This window comes from Procambarus clarkii, chromosome 9 (genome assembly GCF_040958095.1).
Source record: "Procambarus clarkii isolate CNS0578487 chromosome 9, FALCON_Pclarkii_2.0, whole genome shotgun sequence".
In the NCBI taxonomy this organism is placed as follows: Eukaryota; Metazoa; Arthropoda; class Malacostraca; order Decapoda; family Cambaridae; genus Procambarus; species Procambarus clarkii.
Window position 1 is genome coordinate 28,080,230 of NC_091158.1, and position 22,601 is coordinate 28,102,830.

General features: G+C 42.5%; 1 long non-coding RNA gene across 1 annotated transcript; it reads left to right on the forward strand.

Moving 5' to 3' along the window:
• Positions 1-10,259: 10,259 nt before the first annotated feature.
• On the forward strand, positions 10,260-21,604 carry LOC138362950 (uncharacterized). The gene is made up of 3 exons (XR_011227931.1): positions 10,260-10,367; positions 16,763-16,879; positions 21,297-21,604. It is a non-coding gene; the product is annotated as an uncharacterized lncRNA (long non-coding RNA).
• The last annotated feature ends 997 nt before the right edge of the window (positions 21,605-22,601 follow it).

The window sequence follows — 22,601 nt, forward strand, 5'->3', positions numbered from 1 at the left end:
ACTATAAAACTCAAACTCGAACTTGCAAAACTCGAGCGGGAGCAACAAAAAGAAGCCCTCGAACAACAAAAAGAAGCTCTCCAGATAAGGGAAAGAGAGGCTGCAATCAGGAAAGAAGAACAAGAACGAGAGGCGGCCCTAAAGGAACGTGAGATGGCCCTATTCAGAGAGCGTGAGCGAGTACAGCTTGAAGCAAAACAACGTCACCTGGAGATACAACGCGAGCATGACAAACAGCAAGCGGAGACGGCTATAGAATGTCATCAACGAGAACTCACGTTGGAAACTACACACCACACTCAGCGCCAACAAGCTAACGCTAGTCTTCCCGTAAGTTTCAATGTCTCCCATGCAAGTAAGTTAATGCCACCATTCGTTGAGACAGAGACTGATGTCTTTTTTACCACCTTTGAGACCCTAGCTAATAAACTTAGCTGGCCTGCTGATCAATGGTCTACCCTTCTCAGAGTGCATCTCACAGGTAGAGCTGCAGTTACTCTCAGTACCTTAGCGTCTGAGAATGACTACCAGACCCTGAAGCAAGCAGTGTTGGACGCCTACCTTCTCTCCACCGAAAGCTACAGACGAAAATTCCGTGACTATCTAAAGGCAAGTAACACCACCTTTCTAGAATTTGCCAATACCAAGAAAAAATATTTCATGAAATGGCTGGAAGCAGCACATGTCTCTACATTTTCAGAGCTCATCAACCTCATTCTAGTTGAGGAATTCTTGAGACGTGTTTCCCCTTCCATCCGTTTATATTTAGCAGACAAAGAAGAAACCGACTACATCAAATGTGCGAAATCAGCTGACATCTACAGCCTCATCCATCGGCTTACACCAGAACCACCTTTCAGTAAGAAGTCTTGGTATAGTTATGATAAAGTAGGTACAGATCAAGCAAGCTCTCAATTGTATTGTAAGTATTGCAAACTCTATGGACATACCATAGATAGATGTGGGATAGCTCAATACAAAGGCAATGAAACAACTAAACCCAAACCGACTCCTAAGTCCGGTAAGCGTGTGATGAATGTTGGTGTTCCTATTAATGATCTTTCTCTCTTCAGCAAACACCTGTATCCTGGAACTGTCTCTACCTACGGTACAGATTAGGAGGGACGTTTCAAATTGAAGATCTTGAGGGACACAGCGGCTCTTCAGTCCATAATATTGAAATCAGCTGTGCCTAACATCACCTGCACCGGGGAGACGGTACTTATCACTGAAATCACTGCTACCACTCCGTATCCACTCGCCAGAGTCCAACTGGATTGTCCTTTTGGACCGGTGAAGTCCAAGTCGCCATCAGGGAGCTTTTTCCCATGTCTGGAGTGCAACTTCTCCTGGGCAACGACTTGGCAGAAGATTTGCAACCGTCCAACCTGATCATCATGGACATACCCCAGGTGTGTAACTCTGTCGTGGACAATCCCATCTTTGAGTATGTTCCAGCAGAGGTCCAAGAAAGTGATGAAGTTTCTTCTCCGGTTTTGGTGACCACCCGTGCACAAGCTGCACGCCCGCAACTAGCTGATTCTACTGCTACCGCTGTCCCTCAAGACCCTCAGAATCTACCATCGAATCTTACCAGTTTGGAGTTCCGTAAGTTACAGAGGGAAGATCAATCATTAACACCATTATTCTTCCAGGCTGAGACTCAACCTGACAGTATCCCTGGGTTCTTCGGAGAGAATCAGTTGCTCTACCGCAGGTACAGACCCAGTAAGCTGAAGGAGGACGACGATTGGGCAAATGTCGAACAACTAGTAATTCCCACCAGCATACGGCCCGATATTCTACACCTGGCCCACGGAGCTCTTTCTCACTATGGTTTCAACAAAACCTACCACGGAAGCAGACAAGACTACTACTGGCCAGGTATGGTTAAGGACGTCAAAAAGTACGTGCAACAGTGTCATACATGTCAGATGGCAGGTAAACCTAACATCTCTATTCCCCAGGCCCCATTGATTCCTATTCAGGTGCCTGAGGAACCTTTCCACAGACTCATCATAGACTGTGTTGGTCCTTTACTCCGGACCAGTTCTGGCAACGCCTATATACTAACTATCTTGTGTCCTACCACCAGATTCCCCATAGCAGTTCCAGTAATGAACATTACGGCTGCTTCTGTGGTGAAACAACTAATGAAGATCTTCACCCAGTATGGATTTCCAAGAGAGGTGCAAAGTGACTGTGGCACCAACTTCACCAGTGATCTCTTCAAGAAGACACTGGAAGAGTTCAACATCACACAGGTACTGTCCGGCCCCTATCATCCTGCTTCACAGGGTTCTCTTGAACGTAGTCATCAGACTATTAAAGCACTCCTAAAGAAATTTTGCAATGAAACCTTGAAGGACTGGGATAAACAACTAGACCTCATTATGTGCATTTTCAGAAGTCTCCCCAATGAGTCTCTAGGAGTATCTCCTTATGAGATGCTCTACGGACGTAAGTGCCGTACTCCTTTCAAAGCTTTCAAAGACTCTCTATGTAATGCCACCTTCAGTGACCCTCAGAATGTGCCCCAGTTTCTTCAAAACTTAAAACACATTCTAGAGAGAGTACGCAAATATGCTAATGACAATCTAATGAAAGCTCAGGAGAGGATGAAGACTAATTTTGACCAACGCAGCAAACTAAGGAAATTTAAACTAGGAGACTTCGTGTTGGCATATTTTCCTATCCCGGGTTCTCCATTGCAAAACAAGTTTTCAGGACCTTACCGCATCAAGGAGTGCAGGAACAATCACAACTACGTTCTTGAGACTCCAGATAGGCGGTGAAAGACCCAGTTGTGCCACGTCAACCTCCTGAAGCAGTATTAATTTAAGGTACTCCCCCCTACTGTGTTGGTATCATTATCCACCTTTAAAGGTCCATACCTCCACAGTGAGACCTTCCCTGCTTCTCCTCCCGAAAGCACTAACACTGAGTCAGTGCCTTCCAACTCGGAAATCCTTAATGATCTTCATACCTATTTGCAGGACAGTAATAGTGCTCCTCTCATCAGAATCTTAAAGGAACATCAGAAGTTGTTCAGCGATGATCCACAGGAGTGTAATGTGGTTCAGCACGACATCCAGCTACTCCCTGACACCCGGCCGATTCGTCAACCTTTTTACAGAATCAGCCCGAGCAAAAAGGAAGTCATGCGTGCTGAGGTACAGTACCTCCTGGATCATGGGCTGGCCACCCCTTGTGAGTCCCCTTGGGCCTCACCCTGCATCTTGGTGCCGAAACCGCACGGTAAAGTGAGGTTGTATACTGATTACCGGAAATTGAATCTTGTGACTATCAAGGATGCTTATCCAGTACCTAGAATAGATGACATCCTTGACGCCATTGGTAATGCTCGATATCTATAAACGTTAGACTTACTCAAAGGATACTACCAAGTATGTTTGAGTGAGTGAGCTAAGGAAATATCTGCCTTTTTCCACTCCCTTTGGCCTTTACAGATACGAACGCCTTCCATTTGGACTATGTAATGCCCCGGCCACCTTCCAGCGAGCTGTCAACCGTGTCATCCAGGGCTTAGATAACACCTACGCCTATTTGGATGGCATCGTTGTGGCAACCAACACCTGGAGCGAACATCTGCTCCAGCTGCAACGATTGTTTGCCAAGCTTCTGACAGCCGGCCTCACCATCAACTTGGGCAAGTCCACCTTTGCCAAAGGTAAAGTGCGTTATCTTGGTCATGAGATATGGAGTGGCAGCCTAGCTCCGTTAAACATACATACCCAAGCCATCCAGCATTACCCACAGCCTACTACCAGGAAGCAGCTCCTGCGCTTCCTTGGTCTTGCCTTCTACTACCGTAGGTTTGTGAAGAATTTTAGTACGGTGGCGACACCTTTGATCACTTTAACCAGCCCCAAGCAACGGTATAATTGGACCATTCAGCAGACCATTGCTTTTGAACAACTTAAATTCCTGCTCTATTCTAATCCTATTCTCGCCTCGCCAGATATCATGAAGCCTTTCATCCTCCATGTTGACGCCAGTGGTACCGGCATCGGGGGTGTCCTGATGCAACAACGAGGTGAGGATGTTTTACCTGTTAGCTACTACAGCTACACGTTAAAAACCCACCAGAAGAATTACAGCACGATCGAAAAGGAGCTACTCTCCATCGTCCTGAACTAGCAGCACTTTGAATCATACCTGCAAGGTGCTCGGTCTACCACCATCTACTCAGACCACAATCCCCTACGCTTCCTGCAGCAAGCCCAATTCAACAATCAACGGCTTCTACGATGGGCTTTATATCTGCAGAATTTCAACCTGGAGATCTTCTAAATCAAAGGTTCTGAGAACATCATAGCAGACGCCATCTCCAGAGTTTATGAAGTAGAGACAACTCCACCTACTACTCTACCACCTGAAGACGTAACTTCACCTGTAAGTGCAGGCTTCGGGGGAGAGTTGTGACGATAATCCCTTTCAAGAGAAATTGAGTCTGCTCTTCTCTACATGAAGTTACGTATTTTACACAAGAATAAGATGCTACCTTCAAGATACGTCTCCCAGTAGCACAAAACGTTTTGACCAGGAGGAAAAACGTATCCAAGACTCACCCCCTACTCCACTCCCTCCACGCCGGCTCGTCATCAACCAGCCAACTACCCTTCCCAGCCTGCCTGCTCCTGATTGGTGACTCGCCGACTGCACACCTGCACACTGCACCTCAGCGCCCTCTACCTGAGTCGATGTCTGGGCTTGGTCCAGCCATTGAAGTCAGAATATCCTTGTGCTCTCAAGCAGTGAACAACTAACTGATATATGTGTATCAGCTGGATGTCTCACAGCTAGCGCCATATTCTCAGCACATGATTATTTTTCACCTTTAAACGTTATATTATTGTAGAGTAACTTCATCCCTATTATTCATTTATGTTATATTGTTTTTGACTTGTTATTTTGCACTGTACAATTCCAAGGGATTGTCTTTGTTTATATTTGTTTTCTAGATTAATTAAAGTTTCATTGTTCATATTTTGTGTTTTGCGTGTCTTCCCTTACTTTACCACAGACAGACAGAAAACAGGCAAGCAGTCTATCTTTTTTTTTTTGTAAGTGTGACTAGGCATCGATACCTGCCATTAGAGGACTGCCGAACATCTACACTCCAACACTTTCCCGTCACTACATATATATATACATATATATATATATATATATATATATATATATATATATATATATATATATATATATATATATATATATATATATATATATATATATATATATATGTGTGCCTGAGGGGCCTGATTGCCTGTCTGCTGCTCCGCCTGTTGAGGCGAGTTCTACGGCGACACGTCTGGTGACTGCTGTGGCCCCTGGGGTTGTTGAGCCGGTGTGTGAGGGTGACGGGCCGTCGCCTGCGCTGCGTGTAGTGAGGGGTTCCCGGTAGAGGTCCATGTCCCGCCCCCGCCTGTGGGTGTGATACCGGCTCCCGGGGACGCGGGTTCTCCTGTTTTCGAGGGGGTGCTTCGGCATGGTGAGGTGCCTGCCGTGCCTGTGTGTGTTGACGACTGTAGTCCTGCTCTTTCCATCCCTTTGCAGAAGCGTGCGCGTCGGTGCTCTGAGGCTGTTTCCCTGGATGATGTAGACAGTGTGGGTGATGTGGCCTCTGTGGACTCTTCGGACGGTGAGGGTGTGGCCTGTGTGGATGTGAAGAAGGTGACTGTGCCTGCGGCGGGGCCTGGTGGGCGTGGTGTGGTGCGGCCTGTCTCGAAGTGTTCGCGGCGGGCTCGGAGTGTGTCTTCCCTTCGTGGTGTGCCTTGGGAGGAGGTAGGGGAGTATGGTGCTCTGGCGCCCCCCGCCGTGGATGATAGTGCTGTGAGGGGCTCCGAAGTTGCTACCTGTGCCCCCCTCCTGCGTCTCCTGCTGTTGGATCTCCGCAGTGGGGGGTTGTCCCTGATGATCGGGACCTCGTCGTAATGTTGCGGAAAGATGGCCGCCGGGGGGCCTCGGCTCCTGTGCCCTGTGGTTTGGTCGATGCCGTGCCTGCATCCCCTGCGGTTCCCCCTCCTTCATTGCCCCGGTCTGGGGGAAGTCTAGTCCCAGCTGCTGGGGCCGTGCCCTGTGGGGGTCCGGTGTTGGGCCCTTATCGGGATGCCCGGGTGCTTCCGGTCCCGTGGTGCTCGTCCACTGTCTGGGTGTCGCGGGTGAAGGAGTTTGTGTATAGGGTGCCGAATAAGATGTCTCAGCCGATGACACGTGGGTGATTTGGGAGGCGTACTGCTTGCACTTTCCGATATACAAGTTCCCAGAAAAGTATTAGTTCACGTCTGATCAGCTGCCGCCGTGACTTCGTCGCCCCGCCCTACAGTGCGGGGAGTCTCCCTCTGTTTTCGTCGCCACTCCTCTCTCTACGACCCGTCACATCTAACACTTTTGACTTGCTTCTCCTCCTTAACGTCAACGCATCTCCCTACATTTGTCCTGGTGCAGTCATCGGGAGGGTAAACCCTTCATGCAAACTGCACCTATTCTCAAGAAGAAGAAGAAGAGAAGAAAAGGGCTCATAAGCTAAATTGCATAGATTTAAACGTCTCCACACAATCTTTAGGTACAAAGTGTTCATTGGCTGCAACACCTAGATGTAAACTACTCACTAAAACGATCAGGTAAAATTGTTTACTGTCTACATCACTTAGATGTAAACTACTCACTACAACAATCGGGAGCAAAGTATTCACTCGCAACATGTAGATGTAAATTAGTCACTACAACCATCAGGTGCACAGTGTTCAATGTCTACAACATGTAGATGTAAAAAAACAGCACCACCCATCAGGTGCAAAGTGTTCACTAGCTTCAACTTGTAAGTATAAATTACTCACTACAATTATCAGGTGCATAGTGTTCCTTAATTATAACAAACATGTTAATGTAAACAATTCACAACAACCATCAATTGCAAAGTGTTCACTTGCTACCACATGTAGATGTAAACTACTCACTACAACCATCAGGTTATAAAAGTTCACTGGCTACAACACGTAGATGTAAAATACCCACAAAAACATTCAAGAGCAAAGTGTTCACTTGCTATTACATTTTGATGTAAACTACTCACTTCAACCATTCAGGTGCAAATTGTTCACTCGCTTCAACATGTCGATATAAACTATATCATCACTACAATCATCAGGCGCAATGGGTTAAATAACTTCAACATGTTGATGTAAACTACTCACTACAACTATCAGATGCAAAGTGTTCACTGGCTACAACACGTAGATGTAAACTCCTCACTACAACCTTCAGCCACAACACATTGTTGTATACCACTCGGCAGGTGACTGTAAACTAGCTCCGCCGCGGCGTTGTTGCGATCAGTTATGGTAGTGAGTGACAGACTGGCTGCTCTACCTCCTCACTCACACTGATCAATACTGGTCGAGACCCACCCTCACGCACCTTACCCACCTCCTGCTGCTGACTCACTCATCCACCTTCTGCTGCTGACTCACTCATCCACCTCCAGCTGCTGACTCACTCATCCACCTCCAGCTGCTGACTCACTCATCCACCTCCAGCTGCTGACTCACTCATCCACCTCCAGCTGCGGACTCACTCATCCACCTCCTGCTGCTGACTCACTCATCCACCTCCAGCTGCGGACTCACTCATCCCCCTATTGCACCTGTTACTGTCAACACAGTCATTCACTTACCCCAGCTAACTCATTCATTCACCTGCTGCTGTTGATGAGGTGCCCAATACACCACTGCAACTCCTTCCCTGCTCCTCACCTGGTTAACGTCCACCTCCTGACCCGCACACACTAATTTATTCCCCCTGGCACTGAGAGCTGTGGTGCATGAGTATTTCTCGAGGAAGCCCAACCCCACGATAAAGTTGGTATGCTGGAGCCCTATGTCCTGTATTACCACAAAGCTATCCTTGAACTATTTCTCTTCCAGCTGGAACTCCACCGTTGTCTCTCCCAACACCCGCAACGCATTATCCCCCACCGCCTTAATCTCCTGCTGTTAGGTATCAGCCTGACGTGTGATCCTAACGCACTAAGGCTCAGGATGGACACGGAAGCACCAGTGTCCACCAAGGCGGTATAGATGGTGTATTTAACCGTAATTGTTCCTTTATTGTTCCCGACCACTCGGTACATAACCACGGTCCGCCTCCCCCTACCGTACACACTTGGTAATTAGGCGGAACAAACAGCTTACACTGCCAGGCCAAGTGACCACCGTCACCACACAGCTTACACTGCCAGGCTAAGTGACCACCGTCACCACACAGCTTACACTGCCAGGCTAAGTGACCACCGTCACCACACAGCTTACACTGCCAGGCCAAGTGACCACCGTCACCACACAGCTTACACTGTCAGGCCAAGTGACCACCGTCACCACACAGCTTACACTGCCAGGCTAAGTGACCACCGTCACCACACTGTTAGGCCAAGTGACCACCGTCACCACACAGCTTACACTGCCAGGCCAAGTGACCACCGTCACCACACAGCTTACACTGCCAGGCCAAGTGACCACCGTCACCACACAGCTTACACTGCCAGGCCAAGTGACCACCGTCACCACACAGCTTACACTGTCAGGCCAAGTGACCACCGTCACCACACCAACCTGTCCTCTTAAAAAGAACGTCAACATTTGCCGTTTGACTCTACGGCTGTTTTTGGACGTTATTTTGTGTAAAACTACGTCTATTATCGCTTCCATGGACTATCTCTTGTTATACAATGAAATACCACACTCTTATTATTCTATAACTCACTGACTATGCTCTGATATTTGTTCTTCAAGTAAAAATATATATATTTTTGCCTTAATTAGGCCATAATCCAGAAAATTCCAGCCTATCGATCTTTATATTTAGGAAAACATCTAATAAATTTGGAAATGAATTTTTCGTTCGCCGACAGTTGCCTGTTACTATTTAACCCTCTATGCTTTAATGTCGCTGGTCATTGTGACTTTCCCAGGGTTTATATATGTTTTGTAGTAGCATTTAGTCAGACTACAGTAATTTAACTAATGGGAAACCTCTATAGTTGTCGTAAATTAATAATAATCATTTATCAAATAATAAATTAGCAAACATATGCAACATTTTATGTTACGACTTTTCGGGTAGGCCGTTCTGTTTGTTTACAACCCCAATGGTTCAAAATACACAATACTTTTAATATATAAGTGACTAAGTATGCTCTAATATATGGTCCTCAATGAAAATTATCGTTTTTTTTTTTTGTTAATTTGTCCATAATGAATAAGATTCCTTACTGTTGATCTTTATATTAAGAAAAACATCTAAACAAATTGGTATTGTGTTTTCGTTCAGATAAAGTTTCCAGATACTATTTCCTAGTTATCAATTAATGTAGGTGGTTATTTTAATTCGCGGCTACCAGGGGCTTTCTCCCATTATACAATATAAATGTACTCACTAACTATTCTCTGGTATCTGTTCTTCAAGTAAAATTACCTATTTTTTTGTTTAATTAGTCCATAATTCATAAAATTCCTTCAGGTCGATCTTTATATTTAGAAAAACATCTAATCAATTTGGAATTTAATTTTTCGTTCACCTACAGTTACCTGCTATTATTTCATTGTTATATTTTATGTCGCTGGTCATTACAATTTTCCAAGAATTTAAACAGCTAAACAGCAAGTAGCATCTTGGTTAGAGTACAGGAATTTACCTATGGAGAACCTCGATAGCTGCCGAATATTATTAATGATTATATATGTAATTTAAAATAATGAATTATATACCATTTCTTATGTTACGTCTTTGGCGGGTAGGCGGTTCTGCGGGTTTACAACCGAATTGTTTAAAAATCACACTATTTTAAATGTATGAGTCACTAGTATGCTCTGATATATGTTCTGCAATGAAAATAAAGATTGTTTTGTTGTTAATTACTCCATAAATGTGTAATGTGTTAATTCAGTCTAAAATCTTTTTGCAACGTTTATATGCGATATACGTAGCTGGAAACTACCTAATATTTAAAAATAATAGTTACAACATTCTATTAATATATAATGTTGAAATAAATATCACACAAAGTCTGTATATCTCTTTTTAGATGTCTTATAAATCTTCTTTTAAAATAGTATTGATGATTTTTATGAATCTTGAGTAAAAATTATGTTAATTATTATTAATCTAATTGTTATTATTTTAAGTAAAAGAATTGCAAGTATTCGCATAACCACGGGATCTCTGTGTATGAATGCACGGATTTGTTTTTGTTATGAGAGGGACGCCTTAGAAAGCATGGTGTAGGCCACCTGTGGCTCGCATCCGATCCCACGATCGTCGTCGCCCCTAAATCAACACAACAGGTATTTAGTATTTACGATTATAATAAGTAATATTTCTTTTATAATAATATTGCAGCAGGTGGTGTAGTGGTAGGACACTCGCCTGGCGTTCCGCGAGCGCTATGTCATGGGTTCGTATCCTGGCCGGGGAGGATTTACTGGGCGCAATTCCTTAACTGTAGCCTCTGTTTAACGCAACAGTAAAATGTGTACCTGGATGAAAAAACGATTCTTCGCGGCGGGGATCGTATTCCAGGGACCTGCCCGAAACGATACTCGTACTAGTGGCTGTACAAGAATGTAACAACTCTTGTATATATCTCAGGTTAGGGGCTAGGCATTTACACTCTTAGGTCAGCAAACTAGCTAGAAGGTTAGACTATTAGACTCCACTGGTCAATCGGGGCCCTGCATGACTCAGCTTATCCTAACCTAGCCCAGCTTAAACCATCTTAGCATAGTTCATTCTTGCTGTGCATAGTGCTTGCACAGCCTTGCTTATCCTAGTTTACCTCTTCCTAGCCTACCGTAGCCAAGCCTATCCCAGTATACCCTTACCTAGTCTTGCCTAGCCTAACCCTGCCTTGCTTTTAAACATGACCAGTCCTTCCTACCCTAGCCAAGCCCTGACCAGCTTAGCCAAGCCAATCCCTGCCTAGATTTAGCATAGCCTTGCCTTTTTATTAATATATAGAGGGTACCACCTCTGGTTGAGTTTGTAGGAACCCTCCACTTATAGGGTTGAGGGTTCCATATATATATATATATATATATATATATATATATATATATATATATATATATATATATATATATATGTCGTACGTAGTAGCCAGAACGCACTTCTCGGCCTACTATGCAAGGCCTGATTTGCCTAATAAGCCAAGTTTTCCTGAATTATTATATTTTCTCAATTTTTTTTCTTATGAGATGATAAAGCTACCCATTTCATTATGTATGAGGTCAATATTTTTTTATTGGAGTTAAAATTTACGTAGATATATGACCAAACCTAACCAACCCTACCTAACCTAACCTAACCTATCTTTTTAGGTTAGGTAGCTGAAAAAGTTAGGTTACGTTTGGTTAGGTAGGTTAGGTAGTCGAAAAACAATTAATTCATGAAAACTTGGCTTATTAGGCAAATCGGGCCTTGCATAGTAGGCAGAGAAGTGCGTTCTGGCTATTAGGTACGACATATATATATATATATATATGTCGTACCTAGTAGCCAGAACTCACTTTTTGGCCTACTATGCATGGCCCGATTTGCCTAATAAGCCAAGTTTTCCTGAATTAATATATTTTTTCTAATTTTTTTCTTATGAAATGATAAAGCTACCCATTTCATTATGTATGAGGTCAATTTTTTTTTATTGGAGTTAAAATTAACGTAGATATATGACCGAACCTAACCAACCCTACCTAACCTAACCTAACCTATCTTTATAGGTTAGGTTTGGTTAGGTAGCCGAAAAAGTTAGGTTAGGTTAGGTTAGGTAGGTTAGGTAGTCGAAAAACAATTAATTCATGAAAACTTGGCTTATTAGGCAAATCGGGCATTGCATAGTAGGCTGAGAGGTGCGTTCTGGCTACTAGGTACGACATATATATATATATATATATATATATATATATATATATATATATATATATATATATATATATATATATATATATATATATATATATATATATATATATATATACAGTGGAACCTCTATTAACGAGTTTAATCCGTTCTGGCACCGAGCTCGTTACCTGGAAAACTCGTCTTAAGAAACAAATTTCCCCATTTAAAATAAAGGAAATAAATTTAATCCGTTCCACTCCCAAAAACATCCATACTTGTATGACTTTTTTTTATGTAAATATAATACTGCACATGTAAATATAAATGTTTTGTTGTAGTGTTTTAATATTTACTTTACCTTATGAAGAGTAGTTGCTGGCTTGAGGGAGACGATGGAGAAGTGGGAAGGAGGAGAGGGGTTATGGTGTGGAAGGAGAATCCACCTCTGAGTCAGGCGGACTCTCTCTTCTTGGGAATTTCACTCAAATTTCATTTCAAATTATCACAAAGTGATAAATTAATTAAACATTTTCACACACACCGGGTTGTCACTGCTGTATCAGGGCAGCTTTTCCAAGAATGCGTTCACCTTTTCAAACATTCCAAACACTTCCCTGATCTCAGTGGAAGAGGCAGCATCCTCCCTTACCTCCTCATTCCCTTACTAATGGTGTAAATTGTTGATGAGGACCTGCCATACTCCCTTGTGAGATCAGTCACACAGACACCACACTCATGCTTTGCTATAATTTCCTTCTTTAAATCCACAGTAATTGTGTCTTTCTTCCTCTTGACAACACTATCTTTAGCAAGCAGCTTCTTTGGAGACATCGTGTGTTACACATTGTAGTCGCAAAACCACTAAACCCCAAAGAAAAGCTCAAATAAATCCAGAGGGATGCTTGTCGTGTGCGATACAACAACAACACTGGCGTCGGAGGTGTCCGAGAATTTGCGAGAACCCGCGAGATGCTAGGAAGCACCATGTGGTTTTGCTCGTTAATAGAGGCGAGCTCGTCAATAGAGACAAATTTGCTGCGAGTGGCTTGCTCGTTACTGGAAAAACTCGTTAATAGAGCCACTCGTTAATAGAGGTTCCACTGTATATATATATATATATATATAAAAATAGGGAAGGGAGTACCACCTCTGGCTGGAAGAAGGGGGACCCATAGCCTCGGAGGAAACCACACATAACGCATTGGAGGGAATGTGGGTCCCCTCCAATACAGTTTCTGTGTGCTTTTCTCCTACCACCCCCTTCCCTTTTTTTTTTTTCCTTTATTGTGTATTTAAAGGTTACAAAACATACAAGACAAATGCCTAAAGGTTATGGATCTCTTGAAGCTCCTCCGCTTCTGGACAGGAACCGAGGACGCAGCAAGCATTTCCCCTCTGGATCGCCACACTGAGACGCTGAAATAAAAAACTGGAAGCCCTTGGGTCTCTGGTGACGTCAATGAGCTTGGACCCCAATTCCTTGAGAAATCCCAAGGCACTCTTGCCCCAGGGGCCATGCGTCTCAGACGCTATGGGAACAAAGAGGTATTGACCTTCCAGTCGCCTGTACTTGAGTGATTTTGCTGTTTCCCTGTGGTTGGCCGCCCCACCTGCTTGATCAGCTCCGAAGTGTACATAGGTGTCAGCCAGGGTGGATACACATGTGTAGTCCCACACCAACTGTCTACCCTCCTTCCATGAGTATATGGTGATGCCATCAGGGCGAAGTGCTGGGAAATCCGGGTTTTGGACCCCTAGGATGCGAGGTTCTCTCTCCGCTGGGCACCCAGCTGAGACGAGGCTTCTCTTGATGATGTCATTGACCTCGTTGTGTCTTGCATGCCAGCCCTTTGTGCTTCCGCAATGCAACCCATGCAGTCCGTATTGGTCTGCTTCCACCCTGTTGCAAATACACTTGTATTCAGTGTGAATTGGGGCACCAAGGCGGAGGGCCACTGCTACACGAAGGGATTCTGGATCTAGGCGCGTGCCCATTGCAGACATGGGTACTGCCAGGAGGAAGTCTCCTGCATGGGGGGCACGCACTGCTCTGAGGCGGGCTTTCTCCTTGTCTGATGTTGCGACGCTTAGCATGGCATCAGCTACTTTTTCCACTAGAGGGTGGTCCCAGCCGGACTGTTTGTGTTGTTTTGTTGGCTCTATAATGGTTGCTGGGGCTGCAAGAACATTCCACTGATTTGAACATTCAGTGAAAGCAGGATCGTGTATTCCTGCTGAATCTCTCAGGGTTGCAGGTAAAATATCTCTGACGAGGTCGTGCGATGCATGAGAGGAGGAAAGGAAGGCTGGTAGAGCAATTTGGGAGGCTGTGCGGACACCAAGGCCGCCGAGTCTTACAGGAAGGGTTGCTTGCTCCCACTGAGAGTCGTCCAATGGCAGGTTCAGGACTTTCACCAGCATGGACCTCAGAAGGGTGTCATACACATTTAACTTAGGGCTGCTGTAGGATGGAGAACATCTCAGAAAGTAGGTCAACTTAGGGAGAGACAGGCATCTTGTAAGGAGAAAGAGAGCATCATGGGCATCAATCTTGTCAATCCTGTCCTGCATTCTCTTTAGGTCAGTGATTTTTGCAGCCAGGACCTCCTCGATTGCTCGTGGGCCAATGGGGGCACCCAGGAGAGTGCAGTCCGGTGGTTCGACAACGAGAATGTCTGGAAGAGCATTTTGTATTTGCCCAGTGATGTCTGGGTTGCGGGAGATTATTTCACATTTGGATGCATTGAGAATGAGGCCTAAGGCTGCTCCCTGCTCCTGGATTTTCCTTATATCCCCCAAAATGGTTTCCGGAGTTCCAGCTAGAGTGCCATCATCCAGGTACCAGATGTTTAGCTCGCTTGTCAGACTATCAGTGACCTCTTTGATAGCTAGGCAGAAAAGGAGGGGGGCTAAGGGGTCACCTTGTTGGACACCTTCACAGGAGTTTATTTCATGCTCCCCAAAAAGAAGCTTAGAGTCCCCACTGTAGCACGATCGGATGAATGGGTAAAGGGGACGGAAATGGTTGTGTACAGCCCTGAGGACAGCGTCTCGTCTGACTTGATTGAAGGCATTTTTGAAGTCAAGCTTTACTAGTGCCTTCTGGTCCGGGAGATCAACAATGTAAGCCCGCGCTGCATGTGCTGCAGCTTCACAACCTAGGGGAATCCCAAACCCGAGGGATTATATATTATATATATATATATATATATATATATATATATATATATATATATATATATATATATATATATATATATATATATATATATAATATAAATAATGTGTGTGTAAACATGCCACGTGTGTGTAAATCACAAAAATTAACACTTGATGAAAAATGTGACAGTGTCAGACCACGGAGGAAGAATTGAAACAGGAATTTCCTTAAGTACTTTCATATATTAATACATCTTCAGAAGGAATAATTTTTTATATAAATTAAATTAAAAAAAAATCATTCCTCCATCGTCTGACACTCATATATATATATATATATATATATATATATATATATATATATATATATATATATATATATATATATATATGCGAACAAGCCTGAATGGTCCCCAGGACAATATGCAACTGAAAACTCACATCCCAGAAGTGACTCGAACCCATACTGCCAGGAGCAACGCAACTGGTATGTACAGGAACGCCTTAATCCGCTTGACCATCACGACCAGACATAAGGAAGTGATAGCCGAGGCTATTTGACCCACTTCCCCGCTGGCACTCGGATGATAATCTTGGGCATAGCATTTTATCAAATCACCTCATTTTTGGGGCAACACGTGAGGAACACAAATGCGAACAAGCCTGAATGGTCCCCCAGGACAATATGCAACTGAAAACTCACACCCCAGAAGTGACTCGAACCCAATACTGCCAGGAGCAACGCAACTGGTATGTACAGGGACGCCTTAATCCGCTTGACCATCACGACCAGACATAAGGAAGTGATAGCCGAGGCTATTTGACCCACTTTCCCGCTGGCACTCGGATGGTAATCTTGGGCATAGCATATGGGTTCGAGTCACTTCTGGGGTGTGAGTTTTCAGTTATATATATATGTATATATATATATATATATATATATATATATATATATATATATATATATATATATATATATATATATAATATTAATATTATATATCCTGCCTGAAATGCTGCGTGTACTAGTGGCTTTACAAGATTTTGTGGTTATTCTCTATATCTGGTTCACCTAACAGTAAATAAGTACCTGGGAGTTAGACAGCTGCTATGGGCTGCTTCCTAGGGATGTGTGTGTGTGTTTGTATTCATGTTGAATTTTACAAAGTAGGAAGAGATGTTTGTAAAAAAAAAAATCAAATATTTTTGAAAGTATAAGTAGATTTGATATTTTTCTTTAATTGTTTATGTCTGCTGTCTCGCCTCCTTTATAAAATGGCATCATTCTTGCTTTTTTAAGGATATCAGGAAAAGTAAGGCACTCCAGAGATTTGTTGACTCCTTCCTAGTGTTGCCTAGCCCAGCCCAGCCTAGACAAGGCAGGCTGGGCATCCTAGCCTCACGCAGCTTAGCCCCAACCTACATGTAGCATCCCAGTCCATCCTAAGTGATCATTACCTTACTGGGTGTGTTTTCTCTTCAGCCCTGAATGTAATGTGGTGGAACATAAGCAGATACATATCAGGTCTTAGAGAATCTGTACTTCATACATTTCTTAATAATGTCTCACAAATATTTAAATAATTAAACAAAAATTGTATAATAACTTCATATTATTCTTGCAATTTATTTTTGCATTTTTTTATACAAAATTTACATTTTAAAAGATTACCTCTATTTTTAGATTGATGACTTGAAGACTACAGTGCCATCCACAGCAAATCATGGTCTTAAAATATCTCCTAGCAATGACGAGATCAATTTTCACAGAGATCAAATTTTTGCTAAGCAGTAGTCACAGGTAAATATATATTATATATATAATATTATATATATAAAATTAACTACTTCATTGCTCAAAGCACCTTTAGACATTCTGAGAGTTGTGCTATTTTATTAATTAATTAATTAGGCTATATTTTAATGTTTTGTAATGTTTTCATTACTTTTTTGTTTTGAAATATAAATTGTTGAGTTTTGAAACATTTTGACATTAACTATACCTGAATATTTATAAACAAAAAAATACCAGAACTTTGTCCTTGACAATTGCACTAAGAAGTCTTTGCCAAAATCAGGTGCTCAGTGCAGTAGTTAGAAACTTAAAAGTTGTACCACCTCTGGTGCAAGATTAGGGACCCATAGCCTCAGAGAAGAAAATAGAGAGTACTCAGAGAAGGCCTTGAATAATAGGCAGGCTGTTTGTGTGTGTTTCGACGGTAAGCTTGCTGACACCAAATGTAGTTACCTAAGTGTAGTTACAGGATTAGAGCTACGTTCGTGGTGTCCCGTCTACCCAGCACTCTTTGTCACATAATGCTTTGAAACTACTGACGGTCTTGGCCGCCACCACCTTCTCACTTAACTTGTTCCAACCGTGTACCACTCTGTATGCGAAAGGAAATTTTTTTATATTTCTTTGGCATCTTTGTTTAGTTAGTTTAAATCTATGACCTTTTGTTCTTGAAGTTCCAGGTCTCGGGAAATCTTCCCTATCGATTTTATCAATTCCTGTTACTATTTTGTACATAGTGATTTTATCACCTCTTTTTGTTGTCTTCTAGTTTTGGCATATATAATGCCTCTGACCTCTCCACATAGCTCTTGCCCTTTAGTTCTGGGAGCCACTTAGTAGCATGTCTTTGCACCTTTTCCAGTTTGTTGATGTGCTTCTTAAGATATGGGCACCACACAACCGCTGCATATTCTAGCCTTGGCCGAACAAAACTCTTGAACAATTTCTTTAGTATTTCGCCATCCATGTATTTAAACAAAATTCTGAAGTTAGAAAGCGTGGCATAGGCTCCTCACACAACGTTCTTTATGTGGGCCTCAAGTGATAGTTTTCTATCTAGAATCAACCCTAGACCTCTTTCTTTTATCAGAATTATATAAAGATTTCTCACATAATTTGTAGGTTGTGTGGGATCTATGTTCTATTCCACATTCCATAACATGGCATTTATTCACATTAAATTTCATTTGCCAAGTGGTGATCCATATACTTATTTTGTCCAGGTCTTCTTGAAGGGCATGACAATCATCTAAATTTCTTATCCATCCCATTATCTTAGCATCATCAGCAAACATGTTTATATAATTCTGTATTCCAACTGGTAGATCATTTATGCAGACAATGAACATTTCTGGTGCATGTACTGTGGTACTCCACTTGTGACACTTCTCCAGTCCGATTGCCTCTGATTACTGCCCTCATTTTTCTATCAGTCAGAAAATTTTTCATCCATGTTAGAAGCTTACCTGTCACCCATCCAAAATTTTCTAGTTTCCAGAACAACCTCTTATGTGGAACTCTGTCGAAAGCCTTTTTTATGTCTAGATAGATGCAGTCAACCCAACTACCTTTTTCCTTTAAAATCTCTGTGGCTCAATCATAGAAACTGAGTAAATTCGATACACAGGATCTTCCAGATCGAAAACAATACTGTCTGTGTGATATTATATAATTTCTCTCCAGGTGTTCTACCCATTTAGTTTTTATTATTTTTTTTTTCAATCTTTTCACTGTTACACTTGTCAATGATTCAGGTCTATAACTGAGAGAGGTGGGGTCTTCCCTGTTGCCACTTTTGTAGATTGGAACTATGTTAGCCTTTTTCCACATGTTTGCTATGACTCCTGTACACAGGGATGCCTGAAAGATCAGGTGAAGTGGAAGGCTGAGCTCAGATGCACATTCTCTCAGAACCCATGGTGAAACTCCATCTGGACCAACTGCTTTGTTCTTACTTAGCTCCTTTAGCATATTTTCCACTTCATCTCTAGACACCTCTATACGCTCTATGATGTTCTCAGACATTCTTATTGTGTCTGGTTCTCTTAAGATTTCATTTTGTATAAACACACTTTGGAACTTTTGGTTTAATGTTTCACACATTGCATTATCATTTTCTGTGAATCTGTTTCCTATTTTCAACCTCTGGATATTATCCTTTACCTGCAATTTGTTGTTTATGAATTTGTAGAATAGGCCCCAGTTCTGTTTTACATTTATCCATTATCCCTTTTTAAAAATTTCTTTCTGCCTCTTCCCTTACTGCTGTATAGTTGTTTCTCGCATCTTTGTATCGCTGGTATGATTGGGGGTTTGACTTCTTTCTATTTTGATACCTGCTTGATGGGGTTCTGCTCTTCTACTCCCCAAGCCCGGCCCGAGGCCAGGCTCGACTTGTGAGAGTTTGGTCCACCAGGCTGTTGCTTGGAGCGGCCCGCAGGGCCACATACCCAAAACATCCCGGCTGATCCGGAACTTCTCTTAGAAAACAGTCCAGTTTTCTCCTGAAGATGTCCACGGTTGTTCCGGCAGAAACAACCGTGCAACCGTGCTCTGAAGGGGAAAGTGAATACTGAGCAGTACTCGAGACGGGACAACATAAGTGACTTGAAGAGTACAACCATTGTGATGGGATCCCTGGATTTGAAAGTTCTCATAATCCATCCGATCATTTTTCTGGACGACGCAATATTTGCTTGGTTATGCTCCCTAAACATTAGATCGTCGGACATCATTATTCCCAAATCCTTGACATGCTGTTTTTCTACTATGGGAAGATTCGATTGTGTTTTGTACCCTGTATTATGTTTCAGATCCTCATTTTTGCCATACCTGAAATTTATCACTGTTAAACATCATGTTATTTTCTGCTGCCCAATCGAAAACTTTGTTGACATCTGCTTGTAGTTTTTCAATGTCTTTCATTCCATTTTTGTGTCTTTTGGTCTGTGGCCCTCTCTCAATTTCTGTTGAACCAATCCTGTTTTCTAGCCCTGCATCTCTGTTTTGGTATGAATGTTTGTGTGCCTTCATTGTATATTTTGCAAAATTTGGCATACATTTAATTTACTTCCCTGTCTAGCAACAAGTCTGCCTAATTACTTATTAAAAAAAATTTGAAGTTCCCCATAGTGACCTCTCTCTCTCTTGAAATCAAGTTTATCAACTGTTTCAATGTCCCCATTTTCTGTGTGTGTGTGTTTGGAGGCTAAGCTTGCTGATACCATGTGTGTGTGTGTTTGGAGGCTAAGCTTGCTGATACCATGTGTGTGTGTGTGTGTTTGGAGGCTAAGCTTGCTGATACCATGTGTGTGTGTGTTTGGAGGCTAAGCTTGCTGATACCATGTGTGTGTGTGTGTGTGTGTTTGGAGGCTAAGCTTGCTGATACCGTGTGTGTCTGTGTTTGGAGGCTAAGCTTGCTGATACCATGTATGTGTGTGTGTGTGTGTGTGTGTGTTTGGAGGCTAAGCTTGCTAATACCGTTTGTGTGTGTGTGTGTGTGTGTTTAGAGGCTAAGCTTGATGATACCATCTGTGTATTTGGAGGCTAAGCTTGCTGATACCATGTGTGTGTGTGTGTTTGGAGGCTAACCTTGCTGATACCATGTGTGTGTGTGTGTTTGGAGGCTAAGTTTGCTGATACCATGTGTGTGTGTGTGTGTTTGGAGGCTAAGCTTGCTGATACCATGTGTGTTTGTGTGTTTGGAGGCTAAGTTTGCTGATACCATGTGTGTGTGTGTGTTTGGAGGCTAAGCTTGCTGATACCATGTGTGTGTGTGTGTGTTTGGAGGCTAAGCTTGCTGATACCATGTGTGTGTGTGTGTGTGTGTTTGGAGGCTAAGCTTGCTGATACCATGTGTGTGTGTGTGTGTGTGTGTTTGGAGGCTAAGCTTGCTGATACCGTTTGTGTGTGTGTGTGTGTGTTTAGAGGCTAAGCTTGCTGATACCATGTGTGTATTTGGAGGCTAAGCTTGCTGATACCATGTGTGTGTGTGTTTGGAGGCTAAGCTTGCTGATACCATGTGTGTGTGTGTGTGTTTGGAGGCTAAGTTTGCTGATACCATGTGTGTGTGTGTGTTTGGAGGCTAAGTTTGCTAACACCGTGTGTGTACTCACCTGTTTAAATAATAATAGGGGTGTGTACCACCTCTGGTGCAATTGTAGGGACCCACAGCCTTGAAGAAAATAAAGAGTATTCAGAGAAGACCTTGTGGATTCTCACTGAACACTAATCTTTTCTTCTCCTATCACCCCTCTTATTTTGTTTTATGCTGTATTCTATTATATATCATATAAATACATAGCCAAATGGCAATATTTATTATGTCTATACAAAAAGAAGACATCCACTTTATTTTTTTTCTCTCCTTTGTTTCTATGTGGATTTTGTTGTGACTAATGATTCTCCTCCTTCCCATCAACAGGTCTTCCTCACTGGGCTTGCTCGGCTTTTGTGTTACTGTGAGGGTGCCATCATCGTTTACCCTTCAAGACTGACTCATGCTGGCATTGCATTTGTGGACTTCCCTTCACAGTAAACAGTCCTTCTCCATATGGTGATTGTCCAGGGCAAGCAGGGTGTGACTGCCATCTTGGAGAAGCAGGGTCTTTTAATATGAAGAATCTTCCGTCTTCTCTACTTACGCCAGCTTGTGCTGGCCTTGCATTCTTGTTACTTCATGGCCCTTGGGCCTTTTTTATTTATTTTACATAATAAATTTTTTTATTAATACCCGTGTTTCACAAGAGATCCTTTACATTTTAAGCACCAATTGTATTGACTAATGCACGTCTTGTAACCTTTAAGACATAAATAGACAAGACATAGATAAATGAATGAATAATACTGAGTGACTAGGTTAGGGCGAGGAACATAGTACAGTGTCTGACTTTGGAAGAATGCCTACTGTTTTAGAAACCTTATTGCCATGATCATAATCGTATGGGTTAAAAAGCATTTGTTGTCACTCCTACACTGTGGCTTGTTGAGCTTGAAACCTTTGCTCCTTGTTCGTGTTACATCTGACCTTTTGAAGAAATTGTATAAATCAATATCCTCCAAATTGTTCAGTATTTTAAAGGTTTCGCTCTATTACTCTCTCATTTGCATATATCTAAGCATATAGATTAGATATAGATTTAGATTAGATTTTTGTTCAGGTAAAGGTACATACATTGCAGATGAGTTACAAAGGGAAAGACATTGACTAGAGTTCACTAGCTCTATTGGAAGAGAAACGTCTGCAAGACAAGTGTGGGCAAAAATTAAGGTAGCAGCGGCTCACTACGACCCCCATCGGCTTCATTTTGTATCTTCTCCAACTTGCCCATCCTACCTTTACCAAAACAAGAAATGACAGGTGCAGCATAATCAATAAGAAATCTTACAGTACTCAAGTACATCATTCGTAGCACTTGGACTCCCACTCCTTTCCACAGCATGCCAAGGCCTTCAGATTTTGTAATCTCTTCCGACATTGACTCAACAGTCTGTTCATCTCAGTTTCCAAACTCTCATAGGTATATCCAACATATATGCCTAAATATTTATATATATTAACTCTCTATATTTTTACCGTTTATTTCCAATATAATGGGCCTCCGACTTCTACATTCAAACTTTAGTTTTGTCTTCATTAACCACTAGTCCCATGTGGTGACACTGGTTTCCGAAATTGTCCAACACTGTTTGAATCTTTGAAATATCTTTGCCCTGAAACAAAATATCA